This window comes from Ixodes scapularis, unplaced genomic scaffold (genome assembly GCF_016920785.2).
Source record: "Ixodes scapularis isolate PalLabHiFi unplaced genomic scaffold, ASM1692078v2 PGA_scaffold1__304_contigs__length_218370807, whole genome shotgun sequence".
Classification (NCBI taxonomy): domain Eukaryota; kingdom Metazoa; phylum Arthropoda; class Arachnida; order Ixodida; family Ixodidae; genus Ixodes; species Ixodes scapularis.
Window position 1 is genome coordinate 5,031,553 of NW_024609846.1, and position 24,642 is coordinate 5,056,194.

Consider the following 24,642-nt stretch of genomic DNA (forward strand, 5'->3'; position numbering starts at 1 on the left):
GTAATTTTTTTAAATATAAGAATTCGCTTAAGATGAACAGGAAGGAACACGTTTACAAAAAAAAAAATCATGGCATAAAATAATTTCAAACTAGTGCACAGCAGCCCAGTAAATTTAACATCCACCATCCCTCACTCAACGAATAATATTAATAATAATAGGGGTACAGCCGTTTACAGTTCTCTGTAATGCAAAATTAAAGAGCAGCTCTTGAGGTATGTTGATTATATGTGATATACCGTGGTAGAGATTTTGAGAAAGGAATGTACATATACACACACACACACACACACACATATATATATATATATATACATATATATATAAATATATCAGTGTGTCGAACCGAAAAAAATACGGGTTCGGTTACGGTTCAGGTTCAGGTAAATTTATTTTGTTCCGGTTCAGTTCCGGTTCGATTAATTCGATCCGGGAACCGGTTCGCGAACCGGTTCGGAAATTATAAATGACAAATTGCAACATCAAAATAAATCACAAATAAAACATCTGAAATCAGCACATACGAAACGGGATACATCGTAGTGTAAGGCTCAGGGATTTCTACCAGGAATGGTTTCTTTATGTGCACTCAAAGGTTACCTCACCGACGTTTACGCATTCGGACTTCATCTAATTGGGTCCGACCCAGTAGCTGCAAAATCCGCGACCTCCTTACAAACCCACTTACAAGTAGAACTCGCTAACTGTCCCGCCACCTCGGCATGTAAGCAATTGAAGGAACAGTGGGGAGAAAATACAGCTTCCTTTATTTGAACTAGCCTTCGGTAACTTAAATTAGACCCTTAAAGAAGTTTTCATTAAACAAGATACGGAATATGAAAAACACTTCACCGAACGCAACGCCAGAAGGACGTAATAGGATAAATATTAAAATAGAAGAGTTCGCTGTCTCACAAATATGTTAGCTTCTAAGTGCCTATACGAAACCGGATGCATTATTATCAAACTCCACAGCCTTTTCTTTTCTCATTCCGATGGAAGCAAGCTTCAAGAACTCGCGCGTTCTAGAAACGTGTTATGAAATGAGCACACAGCAGCATTTAGGATTTACGAGATTGTAAAAAAACAAAATCCCGCGACGCGATTATTTTTTTTTTGCACAGCCTTTCAATTTTCTTTCTTCCGTGCAAGCCGCGACCAGCGCAATACTGGTTCCTATGTCAAGATTCATGGATGCAGCGTTTATATTCCTAAGACTGAGTGGAGAAGAAAAATATGTAAGCGAGGTGTCTGTCAGTTGACGGTACTTAAAAAACAAATGGCATTGATAGCACATTCATTATCAACAGTGCGTGGCCGAACCGTTCTGACATGAGCCGGTAACCGTTATTTTTTTTCCGGTTCAGTTCCGGTTCGGGTTTATCGCGATAACAATATAACGGTTTGGGTTCGGGTTCAGTTCCGGAAAAAATACCGGTTTGGTTCCGGTTTTCGGTGCGGTTCGGTTCCGGTTCGACACCGTGATATATATATATATATATATATATATATATATATATATATATATATATATATATATATATGGGTGGTTTCATCTCAAATCGTGCAGGCAAAAAGGGTCGAATTTTTAATTTCGATGAAAAAAATATATGTTATGGCGCCGTTTCTAAAACCGCAGTCGACACAAACCGCAAGTTCGTCGGATTTTTGGTTCTCGACTTATGAATTTTTAAAGAGGCCGCGGCGAAAAGCAGTGTTTTGCACACCCGTCGTGGGTCGGATGTTTCGCTTGATCTCCCGCCATGGATTTTCAGTCCACATTATGTTATCTTTTTTGAAGCACTCTGCGGACACATTTAAAAGGCTCCAATACCATGAAATAATTTTAGGCCTTTTGCTTTTTTTCTGTAAAAATGTCAAAAACGCCTCCTCGGTCAATTGTTGACGAACTTTGACAATTAATTACTGGCGATCTACTTGGGTTACACCGATATTTTTTATGTCCACGGAGAGCCCAAATTACGTTCTTTATATTTATTATAAAATGCCTGGGCTGTATAAAATATCATTTGCGGTACGTTTACGTTAATATTATGCAAAAACCAAAAAGTACCATTTTTGAAATTGATTTTCTCAAAAAACCCATTTTTTATTTTATTGATTTTTTGTTCAAATGTAGATATGCTAGTTGTCTACACAAAAATCAAGCCTAGAAAGTGTATATATTGTTTGTATGTTTTACATTTAAGCATCAATATCGTAGAAAAACGTGTTTTTACGGCTCGAAATGGACTTGCGAATTGCGCGTCGTCACAAGCTTGGAAATAGTTTTTTCTTTTTTTCAACGTTCCCACATAAAAATGAAATACAGTATTTCCACCCTGATATATTTATTGATTATCTAAATTTTATTATAGGCGGCAAGCTACATCGGAGGAGTTCCAAAAAGAGAAAGCAACACTTCTTAACAGACCAGCAGGTGTCGTAAATTTTTAACGTGTAGGAGTCGGCAGACGTCTTATTGATTCGGGGCCCTCATTGGCCTGCATGAACGTCCCGCCCTTTCGAAGCCAGCAGATGACCACGACTTTTCGCGCTCGTTGTGTTAGATGGGACGGACCGTGACAGTAAAGCGAGCAGCGCACCCTGTGTCACGAGGAGTGAAATGGTACGATTGTGTCGTGGACGCGGCGAACAGTGACAGCCACCCAGGAGGAGTCTGTCAGAGTATTGCACAAAGGAAAGCAAAGGAATCGTTGCCTGAAAGGATGAGGACACCACGGCCTTACAATGTCGACGGTCAACAACTGTTCTGCCAGCCAAAACAACGCCGCGTGCGCGCTAAAACCGGCGGCGCGGGACAGAAATCCCGCAGACGCACACACGAAGATGGGCCGGTTTCGTTAGGAATGTGGGGAAATTTGAAACCAGCCATCCGTGCATGCGTGAAACGATACCGCCTGTTTGCCCTAGCTTCGAGCGCCCTATCCTTGCCTTGAAACGGCCGTGCTCTCTCTCTCTCTCCGGGGAGATCCGATAGCACCGAAGGGTTATCTATTAAACTTGAGGAAGAAAACGAGAAGGGAGTGTCTAAGTTTAATTATCCCCACCAACCCGCTCGTTCTGTCCTTATAAAGGGTTATCTCTTTTGGAAAGAGCAAAGCCCGGAGACTGACATTAAAACGAGCGTGTTGGTAAATATACTTTTGTTTGTATTCTGCCCGGAGACTAGTTGGGTCGAAGTCAGCCTCCTTCTCAACTATAACCGTTTGTGAAGAGTGGGCTTCTCCCGAGATGAAACGTTAGCGCCGGCTGACGTGTTCTTTTGAAAAAGGGAAGGGGAAAGAGAAAGTTTGAGTAACTGCAGAAACTACCTCGAAAGCTCCTCTCCCGATATGAAGCTTGAAGCATAGTCTCGGTTACCTTCTCGCGCATCGCCTGCTCGAATCTATTCTTCACTTTCTTTCGTACAGCCACTGTTCCGCACAGCCGTCGTGGATGTGCGTAATAGAGGGAGGAACAGATTCGAGCATCACCTGGACGCCGTCATCCTGCCAGACTTCAATGTCGTGGGACCGACTCGTGTGTGTTTCTTCGCCCCGCTAAACTTTGCTTCTCGGGAACGTTTTTTTTTTTTTTTTTTTTTTTCAATGTTTTTTTATTAACTGTTTGTTAGCACTGTTCAGTTGTTGGGTTTATTTCGTCATGGCGTAGCGGCCTGGCGGTGATGTAGAGAGCCTGTTCGCACGCATTTGGTTGCGTCCCGTTTAGGGAATGCCCGGGGGAGTTGGTTTTTGTTCTTGCCATGTGCGGCTGAGTTTTCCCGTCTTTAATAATATATTGATTTTTTTTTTGTTTTACCTTTACGTGCCGTCGACTTCTTTGTCTGACTCTCCACCAGGCGTGGACCTATCGCCTTGCCACCGCTCGAGCCTAATACTTTATTTTTTTTTTAACGCAATTTTCGTTAAGATCGGAGTTGGGCAATTTAATTCTTATTTATTTATTTTTATTTCCTACCCCTCTCCATGACACACTCTCTGTGTGTTTCGGACCGTTTCTGTGTCACCACTTTTGTGTATTACGGAAGTGAAAGGACATTCCCTGGTGACCTCTGCGATGTGCGGTGAACAAGCCCCCGTGTTTGGTTTCGTAAAGAATTGTAAATAATATATCGACGATGTGGTGACTTTCTTTGTCTTAGTAATATGACAGCTAATAGCTAGTCGTGCTAGTTTACTTTGAAAGGTTTATAAATCGAAACAATACAACGTCTGTGCCTTTTGGTTATTGAAAGTCTACTAGGCCTGCTGGTTTGGTTAGATATGTATCTCATGGTTCCCGCTCTTATCAAAACATACATAAATATTCAATACCACAAAATCCGTTTATAATTGATTACAAAATGCAGAAGAAAATTCAAGAAAACTTTTTCACAATTAATAGAGACGCATGGGTCGCTGTGTCTGACTTAGGTCTTGCAAAACAAAGACGTCTTTTTCCGATATTGAGGCCTAAATATAAAACATGCAAACAAAATATACACTTTCTAGGCTTGATTTTCGTGTAGACAAGTATCATATCTACATTTGAACAAAAAATGAAAAAAATAAAAAATGGGTTTTTTGAGAAAATCAATTTCAAAAATGGTACTTTTTGGTTTTTGCATAATATTAACGTAAACGTACCACAAATGATATTTTATACAGCCAGAGTATTTTATAATAAACATAAAGAGCGTGTTTTGGGCTCTCTGTGGACATAAAAAATATCGGTGTAACCCAAGTAGATCGCCAGTAATTAATTGTCAAATTTCGTCAACAATTGACCGAGGAGGCGTTTTTGACATTTTTACAGAAAAAAAGCAAAAGGCCTAAAATTATTTCATGGTATTGGAGCCTTTTAAATGTGTCCACAGAGTGCTTCAAAAAAGATAACATAATGTGGACTGAAAATCCATGGCGGGAGATCAAGCGAAACTTCCGACCTACGACGGGTGTGAAAAACACTGCTTTTCGCCGCGGCCTATTTAAAAATTCATAAGTCGAGAACAAAAAATCCGACGAACTTGCGATTTGTGTCGAATGCGGTTTTAGAAACGGCGCCGTAACATATATTTTTTTCATCGAAATTAAAAATTCGACCCTTTTTGCCTGCACGATTTGAGATGAAACCACCCATATATATATATATATATATATATATATATATATATATATATATATATATATATATTATGTTTTCTTTGAGGGTAGGCCGGGAGGACGAGCAGGGTACGGTGAAAGGCCCATAATGCGACGCGCGCGGTGCTTGTTTCAAATTGAAAACGTTTTTGGCTAGTTGCTCCGGATTTCGTGAATCCACATCTCGTGAAGACGTGCCCTGTGACATCACATGACGTCACAGTTGGCTCGCTAAATTTAGCTGGAAAATTGGCGCCACGTGACCTGAACACCCAATTGAGTTTCCCCAATAAATCTATCGGGGAAAATGGCGTTCCACGGCTTCGTGTTACGTCACGTGACCTCAGGGAGGGGGCCACGTGACGGGGGGTCACGTGACCTTGGGGGTCACATGACCTTGGGGTGACCTGGCGGGTCACGTGACCTTGGGGTGACTTTGGGGGTCACGTGACCTTGGGTGACCCTGGTTACGCCGACGGCGACGGCGACACCGCTCAAGCCGGAAACGGGCGTCTAAGAGCTGCGCTCTAATATATTTGGTCACGGATAAGCGTATCTATTTGTTTTAGTGGAGCCGTTTTGTGACATTTGTTGCTGCCATGTTTTTCCCGCGTGAAATCCCGAGGCAAAGTAGATCGAGCCATCTATTCTTTGCAGATTTCGGATCTAGTAGCGCCTGAGTATCAAAAGTAAGGGCGGCCGAAAGGTAACGCCGGACTCGTCATATCGCTCGGTATCGCCCAATGGGTGAGAGAAAGCGTCACTCAAGATTCTCTCGTGAAATCTCGCCCTTCGGATTTTGCGGACATTTGTTGGCATCATTCTTTCAAGAGATAAAGTTTGTGGGCAGAAAATTCGAAGGCTCGTGGAGTCGCACAGGGAGATACGGGGTTACCCAAAGCCATAGGTCTTGTATCTTGCTCTTTGTAGGATCGAATGGCTCGGGAACATGCGGCGGTTCGCTTTAGAACAAAATCAACCATAACGGATACTCATTAACGGTGAGTTCGTTGTCCAAACGTGAATGAATATAGATCGACATTATGCTTATTCGATGTTAAACGTTTAGGGGAGACTTTGGTTACATGACCCTTAGAGTTTGCACGATTAAGGCTGGTGGTAACCATTAGCCTCTCTTTTTCTACTCACGGCTACCTGCTAGTTAGCGCAAAACGGCGGCTTGGGCCGAGTTGGTTATTCATGTCTCAATAAAATAACAGCGCAAGTAGGGAATTAACACAAACACACGTCACCACCGGTCACAAAAACAAACGCTTAGGGACACAGTCGCAGTAGACAAAACACTCACACAGCGCTGTGTGAGTGTTGTCTGCTGTGACTGCAGTCACAGCAGACTGCAGTCCCCAATTGCGTTTGTTTTTGTGGCGTGTGGTGACGTGTGTTTGCGTTAATTCCCTACTTGCGCTGTTATTTTTTTAGTTAGCGCAGAATATTGAATGCTCCGCTAGTCTTGGAGAGGTCTTGTTCGCTGCTCGGATCAGACGTTGTTTTTCAACTCAACGCCAGTTGCCGAAAGGGAGCAAGCTGCACTCACCCTCGGATAGAAATCAATTTATTATTGCAATATGATTATATTCATTTACATCCTGCCAAGCAACGAACAACTATAGAAAACAAACGGACGGATGGTATTCACGCATTCACAGGTCTCTCGAACGGAAGCGGTGTTTGCATTTGACTGCAGCGCAAACACGCTCTTCTCCAATGAAACACACTAGGCAGCTCGGAAATTCTAAAGTTCAACAGGATCCAGGATTTGGTCATGCCTGAGGGCCAGCGTCGTAGCTTCTCTTGTTGCCATCTATCATCCAGCGGCGCTTGTGTAAAGATTGAACGGAATACACTGCTCTCAATGCTTCGGCCCAAACTAGGCCGAAGAAAGGGCGACGCATCGGGTCAAAAAGACGAGGTTCGGCAGAACGTCTTAGGTTATGATAGAAAGCGCCAAAAATAAACTAGTACGTACAGTAGCGTGAAGTCGCACGTATTTGAACCATCTCCCCTTTCTCCTCAACAAAAGAAAAAAAAATCGCCCTCATACACGCATCTACAGATACGCAAAAACTGACACGTCATCGAAAGTGGAAAAAAAAAAAACTGTTCCGGCGGCAAAACGCTGGGACAATATATTCCAGATTGGAGAAGAGATGGTACGTCAGTGACCTCAATCGGACGGACGTCAAGCGCGGGAGAAAGCCAAACAGGAAAAAGGGAGAACGCCTGAAAGCAGCCTTCCCTTCCCCTATTCTGTTCCATCAATCTACATTGTAGGCAGGCAGCAGAGAGCGAAAGGAGAGAAAGAGAGAGCGAGCAAACAATAGATTTTTGTGCGTTTGCGGAAACGTCTACTTCCCTCTGCGCTGAGCAGAGTGCCTCAGCGAAAACTTTCCACTAGGGCCGCGTAATTCAAAACGCTCGTTAAGGCCTGTGAAGAGACGACTGTGGCGACGCCTTGGCACTTTATATGTCTGATAGTAAGGAAACGCAATAATACTCAACTAGACGTGCCTTTCGAGGACGATGTAGGCCAGCGCTTTTATGGGGAATAGGGTCGTACGAGGACGGGTAACCGAAGCAAATTATTGACCGAAAATTGGAATTTGAGGTTTCTTGTTTCTGTCAGGAGGAACCGCGATAATGCTTGCTGCTCTAGAATATTTAGTGGAGGGAAGATTACCTTTCAGAGCGAGATGCCTCGATAGACTGATGGGATTGCTCGTTTTAGTAGATAAAGAAGAAAACGGGAGGGGGGGGGGGGGGAGGGGGGGGGGGTGGCACAGTGGCATTTGACGACAGCAGTAACCTCAAACGCAAAATCATTAGGACGATAGGACTAAGAGAAACTGTGGTTGACTTATAAAAGACAAAAAAGTAATTGTCATGCATTTTCGGATGAACTACTTGCCGTATAAACAAATAATCTCTTTCCATTCGAAATCTTGTGAAGCCAGAGAGCAGAAAACCGACTAAAGATTCACTGAGACTTTCCGATAACACTTACAAAATAAATAAAAAATATGATTATTTTGAACGTTTTAACGGGAACATAAATTTAAATACTGTTCATTTCCTGCATATCAATAGTTCTAGCAACATGTTATTAGCATTGCCAACAGCGATCCCTCAATAAGGTGCATATTCCTGATCCCAGGTAGGCAGGTGGGAGGCGCGCGACAGACTTATGAATACGCTATTTGGCTATACTCCCCGACAATATTTTTTTTTTAGTTACAAATCTTTTTGCAGAAACGTCGCCGAAATGTTATAAAGCAAACGCTAAGCGGGCGGAAAGGTAGGATATAATTTCGCCATCATTTTAAAGAAGAGTTCCACACAAAATGGCTCAACCTTGTATCGCCTTCAGTCGGTTTACTGTGTCCGAATTGTAGATACTACCTTTGAAGTATATATACTGCTAGATATATATGAAAAATATTTGAGCAAAATGATATCCGCGTGGTCCATCATTCCAGGTTAGAAGGAAAATTGTGTGGCTGGTGTCAAGATTTGTCCACGCGCTCGTAAATTGAGCGATTAATTTAATGATGTACCTAACTCGTAAAAGTAAAGCTACGCGACGATATCAAGGTTGACTAAAAGGGCGTTACGGAAGTGACCAGAAAGAAAATCAGACAAAAACAACTGGAGACCTACGCGGTACGATGTCACTTAGCGTGTCATTTTACTTCCTTAAATGTTGACACAAGGTAGTTTTTCAAGCCTTCTAGTTCTCGTTTCCTATTACATTCGTTTTCCTTTCTTTCTCTACTGGAAAATGCCGCAATGTATTTTGGAATGTCCAGCTCCAACTGGACACTCGTAAATAGATTGCGGTAAAGCGATCTATTTGGCGTCCTTTCTTATTTTTTACTAGTTTCTTTTTGGTACAGGGTCCGAAAGAGGCGCGCACAGCTATAAACGGTTAGAATAACACGTTTAACCTGACCAATACCTCCAACGTGCGTGTGTCGAAAGCCTTTCTGTCACGGGATGGCACAACAAATAGTCAGACCGCGCAGAATTATGTCACCGTTTACTTTAGTATTACGGCCTCTTTGGAGCATTCAAGTTAAAACTGAAGGTCCATTCCAATGCTACGCATCATTAAACAGTTCGTCAGCGTCCCGTTGGCGCCACAGTACAGTGGTCACGAAAATGGGTGCCTGGCACGTCTATACTTCGTCTCACCCTACGATGGACTAAAGGCAAAATCTACGGACCGCCAGATCCAATCACGAGCTGCTTAGAAATTGAGCGGAATTTTCGCTTCGATTACGGTATCGGTATCGCGTCTCGGGTCACTGATGAAGGGACGGGTGGACAGTGGTTCGAATCGAAAAGCACTGAGTGACTCAACAATTTTACATCGCAGAGAAAGCCACGACATATAGGCTCTTTGCGGCGTCGAAAATATAGAAATGATGCGGCGCTTTTGTATTCAAGCATTATTCGTCCACCCCGAATCAATGTTAAGCGTGTCATAGTTTAGCGTGGAATGGGATAGGACCTGGCGGCCCGTGGCTTTGGCCTTTAGTCCATCATATAATGAGACGAAGTATAGTTTAAACACGACATCTTATTAACAAGGGGGGGGGGGGGGGCGTGGTCCTTGTTACAATAGGTGCGCTCGACAAGTTGCAAGAGCTCTTCTGGGCAAAGGCCCGTCATTGACAGTCAGAGTGGCATTGTTGGCGAGTTGGTTCATCACTAGATAAGGTGTTTACAGCGCACAGAAAGGCGAAGATGGACAGAAAACACAGAACGAGCGCTGATTAGCGCTCGTTCCGTGTTTTTTTTTTTCGCCTGCGTCTCTCTGTGCGCTACACAGCAAAGCTACACAGCAAAGATTCTCAGAGGGGCTAGAAGTTACTCTTGTAGAAATCATGCCTTTATGTTTTTTTCTCTGGGTTGAACATGCAGGAAGCCGAATTTCCCGCAAGTAATGTAGCGCCAAATGGTGAATATTGATTTTTAGTGTGCGGATTTTTAGGATGGAGCTAGGGGTGCAGTGAGAAAGTTCCGGATTTTATCATTCATATACTTTGCAGAAGAATTAGCGAACGCCCGAGCGGGTGCATCTAAGCCCCACACGACCACTGGGGAATAAACCCAATCGTCTAATGATGCTTACTCGACCGTTTAACTGTGCATTGACAACTCGTCTTTTAAGATTATGTACTGACGAGACCAAGCCCCGTGGTTGTCTTCCTGTAACCATTGTCCAAAGGTCTTTGTAACGAAGTTTCTAAAGGAGAGTAATCATGAGGCGTGAGGCGCATGCAAAGGTTCTATGATAAGGTACACAGCGAACGACTTCAGTCTTCGGCAATGCTGTTCACACCTCGCGTTGGCGCCGCTTTGCCTTACGTGGAGGCCGATGGAACGAATGTGAGAGGGAGGTCAATACCACAGCCATTTGATGACTGCAATGGCGTGACTGCAATTTCCACCTTACACCAACAAAGCTAAAAAATTGAAAGCCGTTTACAACTCCCTGCAACGCCGAATTAGAGCGCAGCTTTTGAGGAGAAGGGAAGGGTACTGAGGGGAGGGTATACCCCGCCCCACTTCATGCTCCCTGCTACTCCTCCTCCCCTTCTCCCTTCTCCTCCTCCCCCTCCCCTTTCCCCCTTCCTCCTCCTCTCCCTCTTCCTCCTCCCCCCTCCTTCTTCTTCCTCCTCCTCCTCCTGCCCTAACCCTCCCCGAAACGTCACAAGGGCGACCTTTCGGCATGGTGCCGAAAAGTCACCGCGAATACACCGACGCCGACGCCGACGCCGACGGCAATGGCGACGCCGCTCAAGCCGGAAACGGGCGCCTAAGAGCTGCGCTCTAAAAAAAGCGGTTTTTCTTTGCTGTGTTAACTTCTTTTTTGTTACAATAATTATTTTGTCACCGCACAATGTGCAAGTTTTAGGGAAGAAAATCATTATTGAAGGTACAGAAAAACGCCTGTCGCCGTCGGAGGATTCCGGTCAAAACAGCGTTTTTCGAGCGCAGTCATACGCGCCCGCTTCCGGGTTGAGCGGCGTCGGCGTACTGCACGTTGCATTATGGGACGTTTCCCATAATGGCAGATGACGCCACAAAAGTAAAATGTTCCAGCTAAATTTTAGCGGTGAAATTGTTCCGCTAAACTTAGCAAAACAATTTCCCACCAAATTTAGCGTAAAAAGTTTCTCGACAGATTTAGCGGGAAACATTTACCCTCGGGACGTCACGTGGCGTAACGCTAAATTTAGCGGAAAAATTTAGCGAACATTTTTCCGCTAAGTGTAGCGGGAAAAATTCCCGCTAAATTTAGCGGGGAAATTGACGTCACGTGACCTAAACACCAATTCAGTTTCCCCGCTAAATGTAGCGAAAATATTTTCGCTGTATCTTTCTCTAAATCTAAGCAAAAAATTTCCCTAAATTTCGCGCTAAATATATCGGGAAAAATGTTGGTAAATTCCCCGCGAAATTTAGCGGCGAAAGTTTCGCTTAATTTAGCGGGAAATGTAGCGAAAATTTCCCACTAAATAGGAGGGGAGCAAGAGAGGAGAATGTAAGGTAAGGGGGAAGGAGGAGCACGGGTATACCGTCCCCTCCGCACCATCCCCTCCTCCTCATCATGAGATGCGCTCTAATAGACTACTTCCATAAATCCCTGCATGCAACACGGCGCGCGTTGTACTCTGGGAACTAGTTGGCCAGGGAGGAAAGTGGCAAGGTTTCGGTTTTGATCGACACATCGAAAAGAGATCACACACAGACCGTGGACTATTAACCGCGTTAGCTCATGTTTTCTTATCTCGAGAGCGTCATTTGTGGTCTCTAAACTAACCTAAATGGACAGACCTCGAAGCTTTAGCACAAGCCCGAGACGTACAGCTTGTCTTAACACATGGTTGTTGTATTTTTGTACTTGAGCCTTTCTGTTAGCGTTTCGAGGTATGTGGACGAGCCAGTGCTGGGAATCTTGACGTTGCGAAGCTCGGGGATCTTGCTTATGTACGAATCAACAAGCTGTAGCAACCAATAAGTATGCATACATCGAGCTCGCGCCTTTACATTAGTGTTTTTGATCAGGAAGTTTGTTTGTATCGTGCGTCCATAGACGAAATATTACTTTTTGCAATTACTGTTTTCTTAATACGTCTGTGTACGCGAGGTAAAACTCAGAGGCGCCATTGAAAAGCTCAATTATAACACACTTCTTATCTCTTAGCTGTACTGACCCGCAGCACTGCACGATGCGAAGTCCCCACCCACTTGCATTTACTAATATTCAACATCGCGTATGCGCGTAAAGTTATCCTGCAAACGTATAGGCACATTCGCACATACAAACCGTTTTAAGTAAGCAAAAGTCGAGCACTTGTGTGAAAAATGTCGCACTCCATTCGCCAGAAGTACGCCGGACGGGCATGAACCCCTATGCGGTGCGCCAAACGAACGAAATTATTCAAAGTGCATTTGACGGTTGCTAATGGCCATAATATTTGTTACGTGTTCGCTTTCTTCCTGCCTGAGTACGCCGAGATAATTTCAGACACACCGTTCAGGCAGAGATCTTGGGCGTCAGTAAAAGCTCGTCCAAAAAGGCTTAGCGAGGAGTAGGAGACGCTTGCTAGGGCCTCCGTCGTAGCTAGCCGATCTCAGCGTTTGCGAAAACTTAATCTTCTATCAGCATAAACTTTGAGTGTGAGATATATGATGACACGAGGAAGACATCGTAGTAACCTTGGTGCAGTATTGAGGTCGAATTTATTCCGTTTCCTTAAAAGTTCAAGCGTCAACGCTGGGCTCAACTTCGATACTCCTGTGAGGATGCGGCTTGCTTTTCGCCCAATGAAGTAACAAGAAGCGGACGTTTGGCAAGCAAAATACGCCCAATGCTCCAGGTGACCGAATTTCACTTGTAGTTCACTGGTACTAGACGGGATTATTGAAAATGAACTCAAAGATGAGGTGACTAAGCCACGCCTTACTACGTTTGCATACGCAAACATAATATCCGGCGTTTCGGGAACCAAGGAAAGTGCCCCGGCCTTCGTTTCGTATCGCTCGAGAATGAGTGTATTGTACATTCGTAAAAAGGTCAGATAATCGAAAACGCAAGCGTCGAGTTCGGTCGCGGCGTGATAGCATGAGATGAAGCTGCTCAGTCGAAACCGAAACTGAGTGGCCAACTAGTTCCCAGAGTGCACTGCGTGGTATTTTTGCCGCAATGGGGCGCGTCGGTTTTGGAAGAAGTCCATTCGACATGCAGAGAATTGTAAACGTCTTTCATCTTTTATTAATTTTTTGTTGGCAGGTTCTCCTGTATAACAATGTACTTCGGAAGATCGACGAAGCAAGGAACTCGCGCCTCGACTACAATGAAATTTAAGACTGCTGATTTGCAAATCCGCAGCGTGTGCGAAATGGATCAAACGCACTTTAAACTGACCGCATAAATCGGCTTGTTAACTTTTCGCATTGGAATATACTAAAAGGAGTCTGAAGTAGGTGAAAAATTTTCATAAGACTGTGGAGAGGTTGGCTCACCTGAGTAAATCAAGAAAAAATAAAGACTGTTTTTCCTATAATTCGCACGTACACTGAAAAAATATTGTGTTACTATGGCGCTTATTCGGCCAAATGAGTGAAGAATAAGTAAGCTAATTCTATTTTCTTTCCATTTCACAATCTTTTAAATCACAGTAAGCGCCAGATTCATAACGAAAATAATCCCTGGAGAAGAAGAACAAGAGGGACAAAGGACAAACACAACTCTCCAAACACAGCTAGTTGACTGGTGCGCGACCGAAAGAATCCGCCGGGTCCGGGTATCGAACCCGGGGCCTCTCCATTTCCAGTGGAGCGCTCTACTAGAGTGGCCTAGAGAGTTGTAGTGTGCTCACTGGACGGCTCGGACTGATGCGTTTGATGTCGACGTGGCGGTGGCGTTTCCTCCTGAAACTTTCCAGCGCGCATTGGCCAGACCAGGTCGGCTAGGTGGCTCGCTCGTACCAATCGCGGGCAGCGGGCGGACCGATTGCGGGCAGCGGGAAGAGAAGTTTCAAGAGGAATCTACTGCTGCGCCTCCGGCCTTTCCGACATCGGCCACTTCAGCGCAATACACGGGGGAGAAAGGGCGGTGAACTCACTACCCAACCCCTAGGGCACTAGAGCTCTACGAACCAGCGAAATGGAGTGGTCCCGGGTCCATTACCCGGACCAGGCGAATTTTTTCGGTCAAGCACCAGTCACCTAGCTGTGTCTTCGAGATTTGTGTTTCTCCTTTGTCCCTCTTGTTCCCATTCTCCAGAAATTATTTTCGTCATTCTAGTCCAGCCAGCTTGCACCTTTGTATTTAATGATATTATAATCAGAACCTTAAAATGAGAGTTTCACCCTTGTTGGTGTTAGACTGTTGGCAGTTGATAGAACCTGTTTACTCTACTGACGTCTAACCCTTGGTTAACTCAGTTGGTAGAGCGCTCCACCTGTAATGGAGGAGTCGCGTGTCCGATACCTTGACCAGGCGATTTTTTTTGGCCCCGAACCAGTCCCCTAGCTGTGTTTGGAGATTTGAGTTTGTCCTTTGTCCCTCTTGTTCCCGTTCTCTAGGTGCTATTTTAGTCATTCTTTTCCAGCTCGTTTGCACATTATCATTTAATGGTATTTTAGCCAGAATCATACTCTCAATTAATGAATGCACCAGCTTCGAGCACCTTTGTAGTAAAGCCCAGGGAAATAAGTTAAGAAACCGATTTACGCGGTCAGTTAAAATGCGTTCCATCTATCCTACCCACGTTGTAGTAAGCACACAGATACAAAAAAAAAAAATCTAAAGCACGCAGCATTGTACAGGCCACCAGTTTGTGCTAAAAATATTTTGGAATTTTATCGACCAAATACTAGAGGAATTTTATCGACCAAAGAGCCCCTGCCAAAAATTGAGAATGAATTAATGCCCCCGGTGTTTATTTAAAGCAAAACAGATATCCCATTGACGCGATGCGTAGCTAGCAATAAAGGTAACTAAGATTGATGACACTTACGCATATCTACTAAATTGTTAATAAGATATCTGTATGCCAACGCTATGCCTCGTAGGAACCGAGGTGCCCCTCTCTTCATATAAGTAAACAGGAAGGTTGAAAAAATGCGCGTTTCTGACGTTCCATTCGCCATTGCGAATAATATAGGCTCACACTTAAAGAGCTCTAGATCTAAGTTAAATTTAAATGCTACATTCAAGTCCACCCTAATAAGCTTTCATTCTGCGCAATCAAATAACGTTGAAGACAGATTTTATAACGGCTTATTTCAATCACAGGCACATTGTAATGTTTTTTTCCACAATCTACTCTTAAAAGAAAAAAAAATATACGTGTCTGTATGCCACGACAACCAGAGGTACGTCGATCATCACGAATATAAAGTATAGAAGAACAAAACATTGTTTACAACATAGCTCGGAAATAAAGGGAAAAAATAACCATAACGAAATGCTTGCCGCCGCGGCAGCCATTCGCATGAGTCGTTGAACGTCGGGCATATTTCAAGACGCGATCTCATTTCCTGACTGGATGCTACCGCTTCCGCCTATGCGAAAAAAAAAAAGAAAGGGAACCCAACCTATCCTAGGAGCAAATGCGATCTAACCCCCTTTTCAATCACTTTAGAGCACCGCTTTCCGATAAAGTTACGGAGATGCAAAACGTATATACTGTAAATAAAGATACAAAAACAATCACAAAAAAAAAAAAAGAGACATATTGAAGGCAAAAACGCGAAGTGCGTCGTCCTCTTCGTTCAAAATCACCTACGGCCCAATCTCCGTTTTTACAGCGTACGGCGGCGGCGGCTACGTTGGAACGCTAACGCCGTTATTACACAGCGCTCCGGGACAGCGCTAGCTGCAACGCATCGCAAAGACTTCGGAAAGGGGCAGTGCCATAGTAAAAGCGGAACTAGGGCGATCCCAGGGTACGACTGACCCCGGAGCAGATGGAGAGAGACGCGGCGTCCGGACGGGGGAATCTGTGAATGGCCGCACTGTCGTATAGCACCGCTGGCTCTGTAAAGTATGCGTCGAATCAGAAAAAAAAAAATGGGTTAGGCGCCGTGGGTTTAGGAAGGGGACGGAGCTCGTTTCATCGGTTGTGCGCGGGTGCGATGGGCCGTGATGTTGCTCGTCGTCGCGGACGTTTTTACACGAGACTACGTCGTAGTCCATTACTCAGTCTCGTCGTTGGCCGTCGAAATGCCGTCGGGACTTTTCCTTTCGACAAGACTCTAGTAGTTTGTGTCACGTTTGTGTGTCGGCCCACTCTAGTTTACGAATGAATTCCAGCGAAACTGGGACAGTGCTGACGGAACTTGATCAAATAAAAAAAAAAAACGGTAACAAACACGAAGAAAGGGAAGGGTTGTTGGTGGAATGAACCGGAGCACCGGCGGGTTTGGGGCGAAAGGAGATGGCCCATCTGTTGGTCACACTTGGTTACTGCTGGGCAGGTCTTGGAGGGTGGCTGTCTGGAAGAGCTACCGTTAAGATTGGCGAGATGCGAATCAATATAGTTAAGAGGACGGCAAGAGTGGGTATGATGGGGCGAAGGGGAAGGGGGGGGGGGGGGGGGGAGGGCAGCGGAGAGGCTGAGAACCTCCCTAGTTGCGAAATAAGGGGTTGGTTCGGTGGTTTTGATTACTGTACCGTATCTGGCCTACTTTTCGCTTGGGGGGTTAGCGACGCGGTATTTTTGGTGTCAGGGCATAATACTGAACAAACGCGGTGGCTTCGGGAGCAGCGTTCTTTTGTATACATATGTGTACACTCCGAGATGGATGATACAAAATCGCGGTTTATGATATTAGGGGACGAAACAATATAATGACTCTCCTTAAATGAGTTATTCTAAAAAGAAAAAAGAAGTAGCTAATGGAATAACATGATCGTCAATGAAAACAACAACACGCGCTAAATGTAAAAGGAAAGAAAAGAAAGAAAAAAGAAAACGGCGTCGCAGGATTAAATATTTAGTATGCACAGTCCTGAAAAGGCTTTTGAAAGTATAAACAAGCATTATGTTTTCCGAAACGCTGACATTTTAGAATTTATTTACCTAACAAAATGACACCATTAAAACAGCAAGATAGTTTTGAATTTTTTGCAGCTTGGTGGGGCCCTCAAAACAAATCGCAACCTAAAAAACAAAAACAAAAAAAAAAAAAAACGAGTGCTTACATATGTCTGGAAATCTTACACCATTAGTCCAGAAAAATATTTTCTACTTACCATATTATTTTCGCACTCGGCGAGGTGCTTTGAAAGTGTACCCAACAGGTTTACGCCGTGATTTTGAAGAGGGCTTGTAACGCTGGGGCGAGTTACATTTACATTTCCTAAGCTCTTTAGAAATAGCACTTAGCCCCCGCTGCATTTCTACAGAGTTTTTACTTTGAACCCCAGAGCTGGCGAAGATTATAACTACATATATTATGCGAAAACAAATCTTTGTTTTCGTTATAACTTTTGGAGAAAACTATAACGAGCTTGCGTCCTCGGTCTCTTTGTAGTGAGAATACTTTTGCCGTGTTCGAGTGTGGGAAATTATTCCTTTTAGAATTCTATGTTACGTTCCGTCTTTAAAGCACGGAAATCCAGTAAAGCATTGAATAGGAACCGGATTAAGCGAGGTATTTACAACCTAATATTTTAAATAATTCAGCTTTTTATGGGCACGAGAAAATAACGCATCGAACACATGATGCAGATGTTCCAATGTTTCATACGCTCCTTATTGATAAGTTTGTGGCTTACTGGGAGATAAATTAAGTTTTCGGTAAAATTAAAAAAAAACAAAAACGTATGCGAAAGATCTGACATGCCACGTTTCACTTCAATGCAAACCATACGATGGAACCTGAGGTCTACATGTGACAAATCCCTTTATACTCGTTTTCACCTCAAGAACCGTAGTAATTGAAGTTCGGCTCCTCGGGGAGCATTACTAATTTTCACATTTATACAAAGCATTAATATATAACTAGATTTTAGATTAGATATATGTCATCTTATCAAGACGTACACGTTTCAAATGTCAAAAGCATCACTTCTTCCTCTGACAACCAAATACTGTAGGAACTACTTCGCGCGGCGGATGGAGATTGCGCAAGACGTCCTTTTTATTGCGCTGGAAACGAGCATATTTTGTTCGTAAATTTCATACTTGTGCCTATCTCATATACTGTACTCAAGTTTGGACAATTAAAAAAAGGCGTTAATGTCTACTGGCTACAAAACGAATTTCATATTATGAATTCCCCCTTTTCTATCAAGTCGTACATTTTCCATTCCATTTAATTTTAACATGAAAGACAAAGGTCATAACACACGCATTCACACATACACACACATTCATAAAATTCAGAACGAGAGAAATGGAAGCGGCAGTACATATACCTGCACATCTTATTGCACCCTGCCTTCAATAGACTACTTTGAATAAGATCAAACATCACCTAAAGTATGTTTAACGGAAAATAACAAAACATTAGTCACAGCTTGTTCAGCTTTTTCAGTTATAATATGCGAGGTAAAGCATAAAAATATTTATAGCATGAAGGTTCGATTGATTAACAACCACATTTGTAACGGAGACAGCAAGCATGAAAGTGCAGGGACCAATAAGTTTATAGTAAAAACATTGAATTTCTTTTTTAACGTAAATAGGTGAGAAAAGAAACATCGCTACACCAGCTTGTATTTAGAGTACAGTATAAACAAATGTTTCATTGAGCATGGACATCAAAGCTTTCGAAATGCTCAAATAAGTCGCAAATCTAAATGCTCCTTTTTCAGTATTGCAAAGCAAAACGCGAATGCCGCGAAGTAAAATTTTAAACTGACCACTTCCTTTGTGCGAACGTTGTCTCCGTTGCAATGCACCACCGGCTTTCGATGTCAAGTGTCCTGAGCTCCTAACTCAGATGAGGCTATGGGTAGTGACTCCGTTTGAAGGAATAGAGTAGAACAAAAGTACTAAGCCTCACCTTGTCGGCCTGATACAGTAGAGTCTGCATTTCTTCGACGAAAAACTCCCGAAAGGTTGGTCGTCTTTAGTTAGAAAACGGAGGCCACGTCGAGTTTTTTTTTTTCTTTTTTCCTCATTTGGGAATATAAATTATTAAAGATTTGGTCGCCACTAAAATAAGAACTGCTTCCACATGCCTTATATTATTAAACCAAATTCCCAGAAGGCATTAGTTTTTAGGCCATAACAAGGCTGTCACCTGCTGCCAAATTATTTTTACTCATTATATGCGCAAATAGACGTGGCAATGTTGCCTTCTTGGGTAAGTATTAGGAATAAAGTTTTTCTCTTAAAATGCAGCCACAATTCCATGTGAAACCCCCCCCCCCCAAAAAAAAAAAAAAAAAAAAAAATTTGCCGGACACACACGCACACACAGAAAAAAAAGGGTTCAGAATGTATTCTTTATAATTTTGCAACATTGGTAATGCACCATTCTGTTGATATTTTAGATAAGATTCGCATGCCAATGTTAATGCATATTTTTCGAAAAGTTAGAGTTGTCAAGAGTAGATTTCTGTGTAGAGTAATAGTATTTCAGAATGATTGGTGCTTCCCATTAGGAAATCGCAAGAGTCCGAAAATAATGGCCCGACAACTTTGACAATACACTGTGCATTATTGCCAAATATGATTTTGGACTACACATGTATATCTACGAAATTACACTCAGTGCGCAGATGAGCTGGTTTAAGCTTACCATGGTGAATTTTAACCCGTGACTGGAGCAGAAGGAAGTATGTGTTTACAGTGGAAGAGAAAGTAACAAGGAAAGACATCTCTAAATGAGCTGATATATTTTATTAAGCTGCTTTGTATCCTTTGTTATTATAGGATTGTACTTCTGAACACCGCACCGTTTTGCGTCCTGCCTCAACATTTAAAGAGTAAAATCTTTGTTGGAGCACTGCCGTCCTACTTCTCTGGTGTGGAGAAGTACATTTTTTCGTTTTTCGTTGAAGCGTCTTACGGCTATGAGAAACGTCGTCTGTAGACAGTTGCCTCTTTTAGCACGAGCTCGTCTTTTTATAGACCACAGCGATACCTAGAAGTCGCCATCATGAATGTCTCGATGCTAGAGGAAAACCTTCGTTTTATCGTAGGTTGCCGGCTTTGGAGTGGCTTCAAGCTGCTCTCTTAAGCATACAGGCACTTTCCTTTGTCAAGATCTATCGAGCTGAGCTATATATGAAAGTACGTTTTCAAAGAGGTATTCTTGGAACGGGGCTTACTTCGCAACAATTTTTTAAATCAAATATTTGTGTGATGCGGAAATGCGGAAGAGGGCCCCCACCGCGTTTGCAACGGCTCGCTCGAACCTTTCGAAATCCCTTTCGTGCTAGAGCTCTCAAGCAGGATAAGTGCGTTGTAACGTCACGCGCCCACGCACGCGATCTTTACAACCTAGCATTCACGCTCCTTGTGTGCCGCTATGGCGACACGACCCTCGCGCCATCAGCGCTTCGCGTGGTCGGTTTAAGAACCGATCGCATGTTTTCATGTGGAAGCTGCACCTTAGGGGAGGGCGAGAATAGCCATGTGTTGGGCGTTTGCGATTAAAAAGAATAAATGGCACTTCGTTATATTTATAAACAATGCGTTTTAGGCTAGGAAAGCATCCTTACGTTGGCAATCACCTGTTTTCTTTGGAAGTAGGGTTGATTAAGACTGCGGCATCCAGTGGGTAGGCGAACTCATGAAAGAACGGTTTGCGCAGATAATTCTACGGAAACGCCTTTTAATGGGTATTGACACGGCACGCGCGCATCACGAGGCAAAAACGCGAAGCTTTTGCACATCGCAAAGCCTGACGTTTTCGTCGCGGGATGCGCCTGCCGCAGTGAAATCCCCGGGATTTCTTCCTCGTGTGAATACCCCTTTAGGTGCGCATGCCAACCGTGCTACAGTTTGCATTATTTTCCTCTTTTGAAGTGTGACGTTTTTCAGAGGTAATTCTTGACGCCGCATCGATTCAATGAGGAGTTCAGTTTTCCAAGACCTTTTTCCACCCTCCGCTACGCCTTCTGCATTAGAGATGCGATCTGCACAGTCCGGAGTATTTTTTTTTTCGGCGATCGACGTGGAACGGCTGAAAAAAACTATCGAAACTCCCTGCTAGGAGCGTTAATTATACTCGAAATACCAAAGTGCATGACAAGCACAACGCGGGATCGCGCTGGGGATTTTAGTCCATACCTGCATCTTAAGCATGGTTAAAACTATCGTCGCGGCCTTCGTAAACAAACCAAAACAATCAACGAGTTTCTTTTTTGGATAACAAATCATGAATCACGATGAAATGGTAACAACGCAAAAAGTTTATTTAAAAGTTCTTTACAAAGAAAAGGACGCAGACGTTCTAGCCTGCAAACAAAGAATGTACTCACTTCATATCTTTTTGGTGTGGTCAACAGATATTTTGGTTCCTATATTTTTTTTAAGTTTCCGCATTTACGTTAACCTTTTACACTTAAAAGCTTCGCTAATGCCGTTGGGCTGTGAATCTTTCTTTTTAAAAAAAATATAAAAGATGTGGTGATCTAGGCAGGGTTGGAAAGCTCATTTTGTTCCTCACAAAGTAAGCGCTGCAGGTCTCCTAGCTTCTCCGTTCATAAAACGCCACGAGGGCTCCGCTCCAAAACAATAACCAGTGCCAGCAGCAGGCATATCTGTATCATAAGAGTTGAGTAAAAATTAAAAAAAAAAGACTACTCGAACGGAGCTTTCTTGCGTGGCGGATCGCACCCTGGAATCACTGTGATTTATGGTCGCCGACGCTCCGCTTCCTACGGCTCCCCATCCCCTGCCAGAATGTAACGAAATGGAGTTTGTAAGCTTCACTTATTGAGGCATTACAACAACCGTACACGGAAAACAAAAAAAAAAAAAATCAGCGATTATTTATTTACTTAACTTTTTTTTTTTCTTTTTTTTTTGCGCAGTGCTGCGGACAACATGACGAGACTTGAGAAATGCTTGCTCGACGGCGCAAACGGAGCGCCAGGATACATGCCAATAGTTCCTATCATAACCACCAGACTGCGCCGCAGTTTTTTTTTTTTTTTTTTTTTTTCAAAACACCAAGGCAGGGCATTGTATGCGAGCAGCGACCATTTCATTCTGACCTGAAGCGGCGTCCTCGTGTCCCATCACGCACGATCCAGGGGCGCAAACTAGCGTCTGGTGAGCGTCCCTCGGTGTCTGTCCATGGGCACTAACAGAGCACATGAAAGGACGCCACGTGACGCAGAAACAGAAACGCGACCTAAACATACGCGACTTTGCTCGCCGGGGGCGCTGCTCAAAAAGAAAACCTCGAGAGCTACAGGTGTATAGTCAAGGACAGTTTATAAGAAACACGAGGCGTGGCGAGTACCGAGAGTTTTTTTCCTGCTCCGCAGCCAATGCGATGTCGGGATTGTGTTGTAAGGACGCCAACAGAAGAAGCACGAGGCGTGAGAATAATAAAAGCCACCCCCTACAACTTTTAAGCTGCCGGTGACTCTGGTCCTCGCCATCAAGTGCTCCGTGAGGATTTGCACGACTTACTGGCTAAGCCTAAGCCACGTATAACGGCGTAGAATATCAGTTTTAAAAAAATTCTTCAATGCGGGCACTTGAACGCAGTCCACTCGACTTCATGCCGCAGAACACCGAAGGCCAAGGGACAGAAATAAAAGAAAACGCAACATTGTGTAAAAATTCTTTTTTTTTTATTTGTGCCTTTTTTTTTTGTCTTCTCGTCTCTGGCGTTTCTTATATGTCTTCACTCGCCTGGACAATAACCCTTACATTTCCATTTGACCTTGCAGAAAAAAAAAAAAAATTCCTCCGCAGGTTATTTTGAAGCTGAAGAGCTCATGCTTGTTAACCGATAAGAAGCCTCGTAGAACTGAGTACCCAAAAAAACGATTCATCGCAAGCATATTGCCCTAAATGAAGTGTACACTGCGGGCAAGACGGGAGGCAGCCAGCAACCTTCCCCCAACTCCGCTAACAAGCCCCCCCCCCCCCCCCCCCCCCCCCCCCCCCCGACCCCCGAGCGTGAGCGAGGCTCCTCAATGGACGCATGACGGAAGATGCGACGCAGCGCTTCTCAAACAACGCGTCATACATCCAGCGGGGTCAATCGCCCAGGCTTTTGTGTGATGTCACGGATCCGGATATCGACGTCAATGTTCGAACATAAAGCGATCGCGGAGGGCAAAGAGGGCCGAGCGAGTGAGCGACTGCGTCGCGTTCGACGAGGGCGTTCATATTACCTAGCCTCTTCCCTTTTCTCCTAGTCTACGCTATGAACCGCGATAGACACGACGCGACGAAAGCGACCAAGGGCTATTGTGAGGGTCAATGCCACCTCGGCCATCGTAGCAACGCCGTCGACGCACGTACTCTCTCTTCACCCCTAAGCTGACAGTGCGGTGGAAGGTACGCGCTCGCCGGCCCAATCAGCGGCCTCCCTTTCGTCACGTGACCCCCCACATTGCGTCTGTGTATGGGCGGGGACACGAGCGCGATGCAAAAGATAGCCGCTTGACTCGTGGAACGAGCGGCGAGTTTAAACTGCAATATCAGCTTGGGGGTGAATGGAGTTTATATAACCGGGTGATTGGAAGCCATGATTCACGATTACTGCGAGGCGGCGCCGTGCGAACCCCGCGCACCGCGTGGGTAAGTCCTTAAACAATATGCGTTCTCTTATCCGCCGAAAAAAAAAAAATCACGGCCACTTTTCTTTTTTGTTTGAAAAAAAGAAAAAAAAAAATATATGACGGAAAGGTTACTCGAAGATAGGATAAACTGATTGAAAATAAGGATAGCTACATGGCGATAAGAATTGACTCATATGGTTTGAGTAATCGAAAATGACGTGCTGAGAAAGCGACTCATGTTCCCGAGTTTGGAGCTGGCGGCATTTGCGCCGAGTGCTCTGATCGTCCCTCTTGAGCTGTGTTCTCAATACAAGTCATCATTTCACTTTAGGTGAGTGTCTGTTCCTGTCGGTGCGTTGCACAGCCCGCATCGTTCACTACAACGGCTTCGCATAGTCTAAGTCAGGCTACGGTTTCTCAAATGTAATTCATAGTTTTGTTGCTTAGTCGGACCGTTTCCTTTCGTCTGTAAACTCGATGTAATGCGTACCTAACCCCAGGCTCTGGAGTCTCAAGATTTATGCTTAGGTGCCGTTTGTGCCTAAATATAATGCAGCCAAACAACGCTTCACCGATGTTCTTTCTGAGCGTTCGGTAAAACTTAGTGGGTTCGATTTAACTGCCTCCTAAAGATAAACCACGCACACTACCGTTTTCTTTCTTCCCTCCATGCTCCAACTCTAAACGAGGGCTTTAGTCTGTATTCTGCATGCGTCATGACAATAGAATTGAGCAAATTATAGAGATACTGTGCGA